The sequence below is a fragment of the Lissotriton helveticus genome, chromosome 4_1 (assembly GCF_964261635.1).
Source record: "Lissotriton helveticus chromosome 4_1, aLisHel1.1, whole genome shotgun sequence".
NCBI lineage: Eukaryota > Metazoa > Chordata > Amphibia > Caudata > Salamandridae > Lissotriton > Lissotriton helveticus.
In genome coordinates this window covers 1,402,260,474-1,402,273,469 of record NC_136063.1, presented here as the reverse complement: position 1 = coordinate 1,402,273,469, position 12,996 = coordinate 1,402,260,474, and the positions used below count along the sequence as shown (strand labels likewise).

The following is a 12,996-nucleotide window of genomic DNA, read 5'->3' as shown; positions in this document are numbered from 1 at the left end:
TCTCTTCCTCCGAAATTTACAATCTAACAAGCGGTTGAGAAGGCCCTTTATTGCAATGCAATAGATCTTGCATTTGCGAGAGTTGAAGCTATTAGTATTGTAAATGACAATGCCTTTTATTTATGTTTTAAAAACTAAAACATAAATAAGATGCATTGTAATTTACAATGCCAAAGGATTAAACTTGTGTGAATCCGAGACCTATTGTATTGCAAATGCTTGTTTCCGTCTCTGCCCTTGCCAGAGCAGCTGAGCATTACCTATGGGATTTAGTTATTTCTGTTGAGGGGAGCAGCATAACAAAGGGCAGAGAGCAGGGGGGCGTCTGTGACTAAAGGTAGGTCACAGGTCAAGGGCAGGGCCATTATAGATAGCGGTTTCACGCGCTAATTGCCCACCGAATCACAGGAGGGAGAGGGGAAATTATTTTGTCCCCTCGTCCCCCATGTCCCCCCACTCCAAAATCTAGGGGGATATATCCCCTTCTTCCCCCACACTTCCTACGCCCATGATGCAATAGGTCTTGCGTAAATGCTAGTCTTATTGAATTGTAAATGCTTGTTTGTCACTAGGTGCCATCTGGTACCACACCCTTTGCTCCGCATTCGCTGGCTTTCCACGGTACATCTGTAATCGGAAAGGGCAAGGTTCTTCAGGGGGGGAGTTATTTGAAGAGGCCCTAGACTAGGCCGCCAACACCCTGCTCGCCCTGTTTGAGCATCTTGGCGTGGAGGGAAATATAGCTGTGTGGGCAGGGCCGGGTGCTCTTTCAGGCCCCGGGACCACGATAAAGCTTTGCAGGTGTGAGTACGGAAACCCCGGGCAGCTGCAGCACACCGCAGAAACCAGTGGAAGCAACAGGGAGCAGCCGAGACATAGGTGAGGTTACTGGCCTCCTCGTCCATAACTGTTCATTTGAACTCGTGTCGTTTCTGCGTTTTTTTGTGTGCAAATGTGCCTTTATGAAGCTCTTGAAATCAGGTCCCCTGGGATGACAGTCGATAATGTAACTACAGAGGCCGCATCTCCTCCCCTTTCATGGTTCAATCTGCTCGCCCTTCTCTGTTTAGAGCCCTTTTTGTTTATAGAAATTCCGATAATCCACGTGTTGTCTGTAGTTGCGTTGGCCTCGGTAGTGTAATCTGTAAGGGTGTATAATAATAACGTGCATATGTAAAACTGCATGCCCGTTTCTTGCAGGGCTTTTGATATCAATGTACTTGTCTGTGGCCGATGAGAGATCAGTTTCAGAACCCCTAGTAACAACTCCCCTATTACATCACATCACGGTCAGAATCACTCCTTTTTAAAGGCTTGCATTTTTGGTCACTAAAGAAAGTGAGGCCAAGATAAATCTACTCACCATGATCACACAATGATTGCAAGTAAAAAAGCCGGGATTTAACACAACTCTTCGAGTTGCACAATCGATGGTTTAAGAGCTAGACCAAAATCTCATTCTAAGATTTCCACTTTTTATATGAATTTTTGCATTTATTTGATGTAAAATGACTAAAGTGGTTATTTCCTGAACACTTAATACCCTGAGTAAACCTTCAGGTGCCCTGCCCCATGGTAAACGCTTCCTGTAACCCAGGTGCTGTGTGTATACGAAAAGCTCAGACTGTTACTCTTGATACCCGCTGTGGTATGTGGGTGAATAAGAACACAAAACATAACTATATGGAGTACATGCCTTGTAGTGCCAAAGGTTATGGCAGGATAGCACAGAAGGACTGAAATAAGGAGAGACGCAAGTAGTTGCGTGACAAAACCTTGACAGCCCTCTTCAAGGTACTGGTAGGCCCCTCTACAATCAGAATCGTAATGATTGTAGGATTTTTTTCCCTTTGATTTGACCTTTGCTGTGAATTTTAGGATGAAATTGTAATTTTTTTCAGGGACACTTTTGTACACTGCCCCTAACAACAACAAAAAACAGGACCAGGTGGTCTCAGTAAAGATGGCATGTGGTTCCATACATATTTTGGCCAACGGCAAGTTCGGATTTTAGGTTTTATTCTGAAAATGATTCAAATGAAACTTGAAATCCCGTGATGAATAGTGTTGCTGCTTAAAGCGCAAGGAGGGACTCAGAGCCACGCATAGCAAGTGGAAACTTGGCAGTCCAGCCCTAGAAGTGAATGAATGTCTTTTCCCCTCTTGACAGTGCAAAGAAAGGTAAATTGCTGCTTTACTTTTTCCTAGTCGATCAAGGCCCATGGCTTTCTACTCCCAATTAACCCTGAGCGTAGTACTACGCTAAGCTCGCGGAGCGTGCATAGTTTGCGCTACTACACACTACGCGAATTGCACGTAGCACAGTGCAAAAACGCGTAGCGGGCTTTTTTTGCTTGCTCGCGGTCCTCAACGTCAAGTTGGCGAACGCAGGCAAAATCAACATCCCAGCGAGACTTTTTCCTCCTTCACAATCAGCAACATCATGTTGCCGATCGCAAGCGTGGAAAATAAACCTCCCGGCGAGATTCTCAATGCGGCGAGGTCAGGCTTCTCATTGCGAGTGGTCGCATATGCTCGCGACCGCTCGCGATGAGAAACTACCAGTCCGCGTTGAGGAAGCTGCAGCTCGAGTACAAACCTACTCGAGCGGCAGAAAACGACCGCTTGCACTGTGCAGGATGCCGTTTGTAATGATTGCACAGTGCGCAAAGCATCCGGCAATCAGTGCGAACAGCATTTCCCTATCGCTCTACGCAGTTCGCGTAGCTACGCATAACCTGCGTAGTGCAAAGTGCACTTTGCGCAGGTATGCGTAGCGCTACTACGCAAACTACGCCCAGGGTTACTCCCAATTGCAATCAAACCCAGCCCTATGTGGTCTGTGCCTGTCTTATCAAATTAAGCTATATGGGAATAGAAGCAGACAGCTCACTAAGGGCCAGATGTAGGTCACCAAATATCGGTCGGTAACGGACGATTTCGGCCGTTACCGACCGGTATTTGGTGATTGAGATGTAGGGGCCAGATGTAGGAGAGCAAATACCGGTCGGTAACGGCCGATTTCGGCCGTTACCGACCGGTATTTAGGATTCGGCATGTAGGGGCCATCATTTTACAGAATCGGTAAATTTACAGATTCTGTAAAATACCGAATCGGTAATTTTACTGATTTGGTAAATACACATGTAGGTGACACTCCTAAGAGTGCCACAGGCCCTTAAGAGTCGGTATTTTACCACCCAATCCTATTGGGTGGTAAAATACCGAATTCAGGTGTGCATGCACATCTGTGCATGCACACCTGTGCATGCACACCTGTGCCATGTGACATACAGACATGCCCTTAGGGCATGCATGTGTGCCACATGGCACAGGTGCCTGTATTCGGGGTGCTAGAGGGTGTCAAAGTGACACCCCCTGCACCCTTGCAGAATTCAGTATTTACCGATTCGGTAAAAACCGAATCGGTATTGCCCATTGATTCCTATGGGCTTCAAGGCCCATAGGAATCAATGGGCAATACCGATTCGGTATTTAGCGAATCGGTAAATACCGACTGTTACCGAATCGGTAATTGAAAAATAAATTTTACCTACATCTCCCACCTTCTAATTTACCGATTCATAAATACCGAATCGGTAAAATTCGGTATTTATGAATCGGTAAATTAGAATTACCTACATCTGGCCCTTACTTACTTAACCGCATGCGTGCGGCGGCTTTTCCCGCTGTGTGCAGCATTTTTTAAATTACCGCGTTACATGACGACCTCAGCTCGTCATCAGCGTACGGCAGGTAACGCTGATGACGAGCTGAGCTCGTCATCAGCATGGAAGGAGTTAAACAAAATGTCTGGCTCCAGTCTGACATTACGTGTCTGCCCTGAGTGGACTCAAGCAGACTTCTCCGTCCAAAACAGAAGGCAGATGTCAATGCTGTGTGCATGCCGTTGTGCTGCCATTACTGGCTCTGCTTGTGTAATGCCTGTCGCCTGTCACAGCGGGGGAACTGCTCCAACCTATTTCCTTTGAAAGTGCAAAGACCACGTTTTCATGGGACACTGGGTGACTGCAAAGCACCTTCTTCTAGGCTGCAGATTTGGCAAAAATCAACAAATACCATTGCAACAAGCATTTGCAATGGAATAGGTCTCGCATTTGCCAAAGTTTGAGCTATTGGCATTGTAAATGACAATGCCTTTTATTTGCGTGTTTTGAGAACCTGCAAGTGGTGCGTAAACATGCACTTTGTACTTGTAGTTGTTGCCAACGAGAAACAAGGCTGGCAGTAACTGACTATCTGTCATTTACAATGCCAATAGCTCAAACTCTCGCAAATACGAGACCTATTTCGTTGTAAATGCTTATTTTCTTTGCATTTCTGCAACTGTTAAGAAAGTCTTTGCTGCGCTTTCACACACATTTTTATTGATTAATGGAGCACATTAGGGTAACATTGACACACCTCCCGAAAACACAGAATATCTCACATTTAATCACAGGACACAGATGTTTCCGCTAAATAGGGGGCCATCCATTGGATTAATAGGGGACTGAGGCTCAGGAATGGTTTGGCCTTACAAGGTGGAATATGAGCCGAGACATCGATAAACCTGCTACATAAACCATGCAAAAAATCGTAATGTAAACAAATGACAAAATGTGGTTCTTTAATGTGAGGGTCTGTTGTCCTGCGTGATGTACACGAGGCCTGGGCCTAGACCTATTATTAGCAACTCTATAAATATACATACAGTGTACTATGGCTCCGCCCAGAGGAGCAACTATTTCTCTCTCCTCTGGTGCTAGGGGCTGTTTGGTGTATTATCACGCCACCTATGAAGTGCTGCATTGCACTGCACTATGGACTATTGTACATTTTAAAAGTGGACTAAATCGTCACACATTAAATTCTTTGCCATATATGCATTGTATAAAGAAAGACATTTGTTTAGCATTTGTTTTCTCACTTTTGTAAATATTTTAGTTCGAATTAGCACTTTTCCAGCAGGAGCACTCCACACACTGATAAACAAGCATTGGCAAATCCAATAGGTCTGACTGTCATCATCATTATTACCTTATGCGGTCATTACGACCATTAAAGTGTGAGTGCTTACAATACAATGATCCAATATTAAACAAAAGAACATCATTAGATAATGCACATCTGCTAAGAGGTTATTATATTGTCACTGTTAGTATAAAAGTAATAACATTGTTTGCTAAAAAAGATAAAATCTAAAAATATTTTTAAAACATTGACCATATTAAAAAAGGGAAACCCAAAAATAGCAGCAATCCATCGTTTTACAAATATAACATTGCAAAACCCAAAAATAGCAGCAATAAATCGTTTTACAAATATAACATTGTATAGCTATTATAGTACATGGAATTACAATTTTAAGGAAAAGTTGTGTGAAGCAATCTATCTTGTTGTGCATGCAAACCTTCTGATAATCCACATCTTTCCAAGGAAATTTGCAACTCCACATGCTATAAGAGGCCTACAATCTGATTTTAAGATGCGGCTCGCATCCTGATGGTAACGAGTTCCTAATAACCTACTAATAGGAGTTAACCACTGGTGTCTTGGGGAATTATAGAGAGGACAAGCAAAGATAATATGGGCAATTGATTCAGTCATTGTGGGGCTGCCCGTACAATGCTGCGTAATAGACCGAGGCTGTCGCCAAGCTGCTGTAAAGGAATTCATGGGGAGTGAGCCTAATCTAAACTGGATGCAAAGTTTCCTGTCCAGCAATTTTCACCCCGAGCGGGCTGGGTATGCTCAGACGTGAGTCCCAGGCTCTCCACACCACTGGAGTCAAGCTATCCAGGCTGATGAAGGCAGATAGCCAGAAACTGGTCCTTGGATGCTTGATTCCGGTCTGGGAAAGACATGGCTTGGTAGTTCGGACTGGACTGTTCCCATGAGGCACAGGGTCAGAGCTGATTTGCATATAGCCAGTGTCTGACCCAGGGTGGTGTGGAGTGCAAAAAAACGATGGATTAAGGCCCAGATCCTTGTACTGGGGTGAATGTCTGACATTGTTCTACATTCTGTCCATCAACTGTGTTTTTTGAAATATATAGTAGGGGCGCAACTTAGCTTTATCCACAATAGAGCGTCTATCCATATCTAACCTCAGTGGATAAAGAGGTGTACTCTGCTGGAGTGAACATAAAAATTTTAAATATTTATTTACTGTGGTAAGTAGGCTATCAGTGTTTTCGAATCCCCAGAGTTCGGCCACATAGAGGGCCGAACTCACTACCTTCTGGTCATAAATCTGCAAGGGGGCGGCTATAGGCTTAGTTTGGGGGGGGCTCCATGTTCCCTAATCAGCACCCCATTAGTCTGTCTATGTTGGAGGTTTGCTTTGTAATGTGATCTTTCCATGCCATTTTCCCAGATAGGGTAATACCCAAGTATTCAACGGTAGCAATTTGTTTAGCATTTGTTTTCTCACTTTTGTAAATATTTTAGTTCGAATTAGTACTTTCCAGCAGGAGCCCTCCATACACAGATAAACAAGCAGTGGTAAATCCAATAGGTCTGACTGTAATATGGCAAAAAAATCATATAGAATTGCTGGTCACATACTTTAGCACATTAAAGCCAGAACTCTTGGCTCTGTTATTGCTTGTTTTCTAATGATTGACTTGGAGGCTGGCCCATGTTAATAGTCCTCTCCTGCTCTGCGTCCGCCTCCTTAGAGGTGACGAGTTTTAAATATAAATGTTTAGGGCATCTGCGTGTTTGTTGGGGGTGCTATAAGTGGACCTCCAAGGCTTGAAGTAATTTGGGACTTAGGCCCCTCCTTTATCAAGGCTGGACTTAAAAGTGTTACACAAAGATGTGAATCCAAAAGACGTAAATACAAGGGGGGCAGGGGAGGGTAAGGATGATGCTTTAATGGATGAGTGGATGGGAAGGCATATCTGAATAGTGTCCACAAGCCCCCCAAAATACCCGCATGATATCATGTGGATTTCGTTGGGTTGAAGGAAAAGTAAAGAAGGGAGAGAAGGGAGTAAATGGGGAGAATGATGGAGGAAGGGTGAGAGGAATGAAGAAAGTAAAGGGAAGGATGTATACTGAAGGGGAGAAAAGGAAGCAGGCGGGATATAAACGGGAATGAAGGGGGACAAAGGACAAGAAAAGATAGGAAATTGAGCAATAGAAAAATAGACAGGCGGACAAAGAAAAAGAGAAGAGGTCAAGAACAGACGAATGGGAAGAGGAGGAAGGGAGGGGGGAGAGAGAAAGGGGAGACAAGCTAGGGGAGAAGACTGAAGGATGAGAAAGGGGAAGGGAGATACTGTAGGAAGAGGAAGGAGTAAATGAAAGGTGAAGAAGAGCTGAATGCTGCACAGAGAGGAAAGACTGGAGAAGACAAGAGGGTGAGGAAAGGAAGCGGCAGGGAAATAAGAAGTGAAGATGGACGGACTTTGTGAATGGTAAAGAAGTGAGGAAAGGGGAAGAACAGGCGAGAGGTGGAACAAGAAAGACGAAATAGAAAGTAGAGCAGGACGATGGTAAAAAATAAGAATGAAAAGTAGAAAGGAGGGAAGGAGGTATAGAAGATTTTGGGAGGAGGGAGGGGCAGACGGCAGAAGCTATGAGATGCTATGAAGTGGGAAAGAAAAGACATTGTACAGATGGTGGGGGAAGCACACTAGGAGCTCGATTTTCAGCTTATATACTTTTAACCCCTCCCATGCTCATAACGAGCTCAGCTCGTCGTGAGCCACGGTGCTCGTGTGCTCATGACGAGCTGATCTTGTCATGGCCGTTAGAACGCTCACACGCGGGGATAATTCCCCTGATGTGCTGAGCGATCTAAGGAAACGGGTGTTTGAGCTCGTCATGAGCACCGGGGTGCTGTGCGCGCCCCCAGCACAGCAGGAGAATAACACCCACAGCCAACGAGTTAAGCCACACCCTTATTTACATTGGCCATGCCAACATGAGAGACCTCTCCCCAGTTTTTTCATCCCACTTAAAGTCCTGGGTGGTTTTGCTGAACCAACCCCTTACATCCAGGAGTTGCTTCTTCATTTTGATACTCACCCAATTTCACTTTATTATAATGCACCTCTAGTGACAGATGCAATAGTCCTCGTGTTTCATGGCTTCCTGACCTCAGACAAGCCTCAATGCCTAAGCCTTGTGCCCATGAATGATTCACAGTGCCACCGGGTTGAGTTAAAGGGCGTTATTCTCTTTTCAATGCAGGAAGTCCACCTACAAAATACATAATACCAGGGTTTTTAAGTGGGATGAAAAAACTGGGGTGGGGGGGTCTCTCAAATGGGCTTGGCCGATGTATTAAAGGGCGTGGCTTAAAAGCACATAAACTGAAAATCTATGCTCAACTTAGTGTGCCGCCCGACTAGTATAGTCTACTTTGTCATTACAACCAGACATATAATACAGCAAGTAATATTACATTTACAACAATTCAGAAATATTGCGTTTGTCAATGGTTGTTAGTTGCATAAGATAAATAAAGTGACATCTTGCAAAACATACACGTTTGGGGTGTTTTTAATGCCAAACTAGGAGCGGGTTTCAATTTTTATTGCCTGCATTAGGGCCTCTGGCACCCTAGCAATGACACTGCCTCCTAAATTCTGCCATAAACAGTGCATCCGGTGCAGTGGCACCGGTGACACCTGATATAAACGACACTGTTGGCCCCTAGTATGGTTGTCTTTAGCACCCAAACTGAATACGGGCGGGGCACATTTTGTTTACTTGCATTAGAGAACATGAACCATTGCTACACTGCTGTTCTAAGTAAACATTAAAGTGCGTGTATAGCGCTTGTGCTGACAGCCGCGTGCCGTTGCACAGCACAGTAAATGCAATGTGCAAATATTGTCCGATACAATATTACGCTCTCTCGACTTCAGAAACACGGAGGACACAGGCCGCTGCTCCCGGATTCTAACTTTAGTATACCTTTTTATGCCCTGTTCAGCTTCATAAGGCACAAGGCACTGCTATTTTATTTTAAATCTCATGATTGATTGCGCGCATTTTCAAAACATGCCTTTGACGAATGGTGCCTTCTTCACTTGAATTTCAATTAAAATTTCTGTATGGCTCCCATTTCATGAGCCGGTAAGGCCTCTCAGTGGTGACTACATGTTACATTTTCAGCAGTCCACTCACCTTTAACCTTTTAAAGGTTGATAAACAGTGCACCACTGCATTTAGATAACATTAATACCTGCTGCTGGTGGGGCTATAAAGCATCAAGCCCATGACCGCACTACATAAATATTTGTTCATGTTAAGATTGCAGCTAGAATTAATTTGGGTGGTTGGAGTAAGTTATGCAGCTCGGGACTATAGGGGATACTAGGCGAATCATAGGTCCATGTGGGGCGGTCGTTCGTTTAACCTGAGCACGTAAGAGTTTAAAATATTTGACCCAGTACTTTAAAGGGCATGGCACTGAAGTACCGATCATCTGCCCTTCTTTCATTTTAACGGTAGAGTACCTGCACTTCTGAGCACAGTAGGAAGAGGGGGATAAAGTACCTGCCTCCCCGCTTGACTACATTGTGTTATCCAGGACAACTCGTCTTGTCTCCGTTAAAAAAAATCCATTATTTCTTTGTAAATTGTTAGACGGGGACCGGGAGGGCCGGCCGAGCACAGTGATCGCACAGACAGGTAACTTCCCCCCCACAGATGGACACCACACAAAGATTAGGGTAACACCTTTTATAGGCACTTCGGGTAGTAGAGTGGTACGATACAAGGCGATCAGGACACGATGATCCTCTCAATTCTAGTCTCTAGTAAGGGAAGGGGGTAGCGGGACAGTCTTGGTACCCACGGGTACGGGTGTGTAACGGTGATAGCTCACAATCCTCGAGCTCGGTGTTCGGATGGGTCAGACCGCGGCAGCGCCGGCAGGTCCCGAAGAGGTCGTAGGTGGCAACGGGCCGCGGCAGCGCCAGCAGGTCCCAACGAGGATGAAGGTTACAACGGGTCGCGGCAGCGCCAGCAGGTCCCACGAGAATGCAGGTTGCAACGGGCCGCGGCAGCGCCAGCAGGTCCCAACGAGGATGGAGGTTACAACGGGCCGCGGCAGCGCCAGCAGGTCCCACGAGGATGCAGGTTGCAACGGGCCGCGGCAGCGCCAGCAGGTCCCAACGAGGATGAAGGTTACAACGGGCCGCGGCAGCGCCAGCAGGTCCCACGAGGATGAAGGTTACAACGGGCCGCGGCAGCGCCAGCAGGTCCCACGAGGATGAAGGTTACAGAGGGCCGCGGCAGCGCCAGCAGGCAGGACAATAGTTCACAAGGCAGGGCTGTGGCAGCGCCAACAGTCCGTCAAGGATGAGTTCGTCGCGGTGTCTCTCGACTCCAGGATACAACTGCCTTCCTGTCCTGGGGCCGCCCCAGTTATAGGTCTGGCGCCCTTTGATGTCCGGACCCTCGCTCTTGGAGGTCGGGAGGTCCGGGATGAGGGAGTCCAGACACCCAGCAGGGGGGCGGAGCCAGCGCCCGAGGAGGCTGGGGGTGCTCGGCACCTGGCGGGGGAGAGCCATCGACACTTCGTACTCCCATTGACCTGCCAAGTGGGCCGTTCACCTCCTGGGTGGAGGGTGGTGCCGGGATGTCGGGGCCTGGCCAGGCCCAGGGTTGGGGTCGGGCTGAGGCCGCGCGGCCGCGTGGTGCCGTGTCCAAGATGGCGGCTGGGCCGGGCAATGGTGCTGACGGTGGCCCGGGCCCTGTCCTGCGGGGAGGGAGCGAGCCCTTCATGTGGCCTGTCCAACATGCGTCCCCCCCAGCTGAAGGCGGGGAGAGTCACCCATCTTCTTGGGGACTTTCCTCGTCGAGGCGGAAAAAGCGGGACAGGCCATCCGCGTTGGCGTGGTCTTGGCCAGGGCGATGTTCCACAGTGAAGTCCATCCCCTGCAGGGAGATGGACCATCGCAATAGTTTGGGGTTCTCCCCCCGCATCTGCATGAGCCATTGCAGGGGCCGATGGTCCGTCTGTACCCGGAAATGGGTTCCGAAGAGGTACGGCCGGAGCTTCTTGAGGGCCCATACCACCGCGAAGGCCTCTCGCTCAATGGTGCTCCAGCGCTGTTCTCGGGGCAGTAGGCGTCTGCTGATGAAGGCCACTGGTTGGTCCACTCCCTCGGGGTTCAGTTGGGAGAGGACGGCCCCAATACCCTGGTCGGAGGCATCGGTCTGCACGATGAACTCGCGGCTGTAGTCGGGGGCCTGGAGCACAGGAGCGGTGCACATGGCGGCCTTCAGCGTCTCGAAGGCTGCTTGACAGTCGGGAGTCCAGTTGACTCTTTTTGGGTGGTTCTTAGACGTGAGCTCCGTGAGGGGCCCCACAATGCTGCCATAGTCCCTTACAAACCGCCGGTAGTATCCGGTGAGCCCCAGGAAGGCTCGGACCTCGGTTTGTGTCTCGGGGGGTTGCCAGGACTGAATGGCAGCTACCTTGAGTTGGAGGGGGGCCACCAGACCGCTCCCCACTTGGTGTCCGAGGTAGGCCACGGACCCCTGGCCGATTTGGCACTTGCTGGCCTTTATGGTGAGGCCGGCCTGTTGGAGGGCCTGCAGGACCTCTCTGAGGTGGTGGAGGTGATCCTTCCAGTGGCGGCTGTATACCGCGATGTCGTCCTGGTAGGCGGCGCTGAATTCTTCGAGGCCTGCCAATACCTGGTTCACCAGTCTTTGAAAAGTGGCTGGAGCGTTCTTCATGCCGAAGGGCATCACTCTGAAATGGTAGTGCCCATCCGGGGTGGAGAAAGCGGAACGTTCTTGGGCTCTGGGGGTGAGGCCGATCTGCCAGTAGCCCGCTGTCAGGTCGAAGATGCTTAGGTAGCGGGCTGCCCCCATGCGGTCGACTAGTTCATCTGCTCGGGGGATAGGGTGAGCGTCGGTTCGGGTGACCGCGTTCAGACCCCGATAGTCAATGCAGAACCGGAGTTCAGGGGTGGTGCCCGGGGCCGCGGCCTTGGGGACCAGGACGACCGGGCTGGCCCAGGGACTGTCCGAAGGTTCGATGACTCCGAGGGCGAGCATCTTGGAGACTTCTTCTTGGATGCATGTACGTACCCGATCCGGTACTCGGTACGCCCGGTGTCGAACAGGAGGACTGTCCCCCGTGTCCACGTCGTGCAGACACCAGGAGGTGACTCCGGGTGCGAGAGAGAACAGGTTTGCGAACGGCAGCAGGAGGGCCCGGCAATCTTGACGCTGCTCTGGGGTCAGGGCCTCAGAGAGTCGGACCCCGTCCACCGAACCATCTCTTTCCCGGGTCCTCAGTAGGTCAGGGAGGGGCTCGGAGTCTCCTTCTGCGCCACTGTCGGTAGCCATCAGCAGGCTGAGCTCTGAGCGCACGAAGTGGGGTTTGAGTCGGTTGGCGTGGAGGACCCGGAAGGGGTTCCGGGGGGACTCCAGGTCGATGAGATAGGTGACGGGGCTCCTGCGCTCGATCACCTTGAAGGGCCCCGTCCATTTGTCCTGCAAGGCACATGGTTCGATGGGGGACATCACCCATACCTGCTGACCCGGTTCAAACTCGATGGAGGAGGCATGTTGGTCGTACCACTTCTTCATGTCCTCTTGACTGGCCTCCAGATTGGCTTTAGCGATCTCCCTGAATTTCCGGGTCTGATTACGGAGGGTCAGGAGGTATTTGTAGACGTCCGGAGGGGTCTTTAGGGGGGCCATTTCCCATTCCTCCTTCACTAGGCTGAGAGGCCCGCGAACGGGGTGTCCGTACAGGAGTTCGAAGGGGCTGAAGCCGAGGGACTTCTCGGTAGGCGAAGAGGAGGCACGGTAGTAGCACGTCCCACTGGCGGCGTAGGGGTTCTTCCAGCCCCATGATCATCCCCTTGAGGGTGCGGTTGAACCGCTCGACCAGTCCGTTCCCCTGGGGGTGATAGGGGGTGGTGAATCGGTAAGTGACTCCGCACTGCTGCCAGAGGGATTTCATATACTTTGAAATAAAGTTCGTACCCCTGTCGCTGACGACTTCCC

General features: G+C 49.1%; 1 protein-coding gene across 2 annotated transcripts in view; it reads left to right on the top strand.

Moving 5' to 3' along the window:
- The first annotated feature begins 681 nt into the window (after positions 1-681).
- LOC144829128 (tyrosyl-DNA phosphodiesterase 2-like) overlaps positions 682-12,996 on the top strand; it is a 239,853-nt gene continuing 227,538 nt past the window's right edge. The window contains exon 1 of one of the 2 annotated variants that reach the window (XM_078687949.1): positions 682-879. The gene's annotated coding sequence lies outside the window, so the exon portion shown is untranslated. The remainder of the gene's footprint in view (positions 880-12,996) is intronic. The other variant, XM_078687946.1, reaches the window with a different exon arrangement.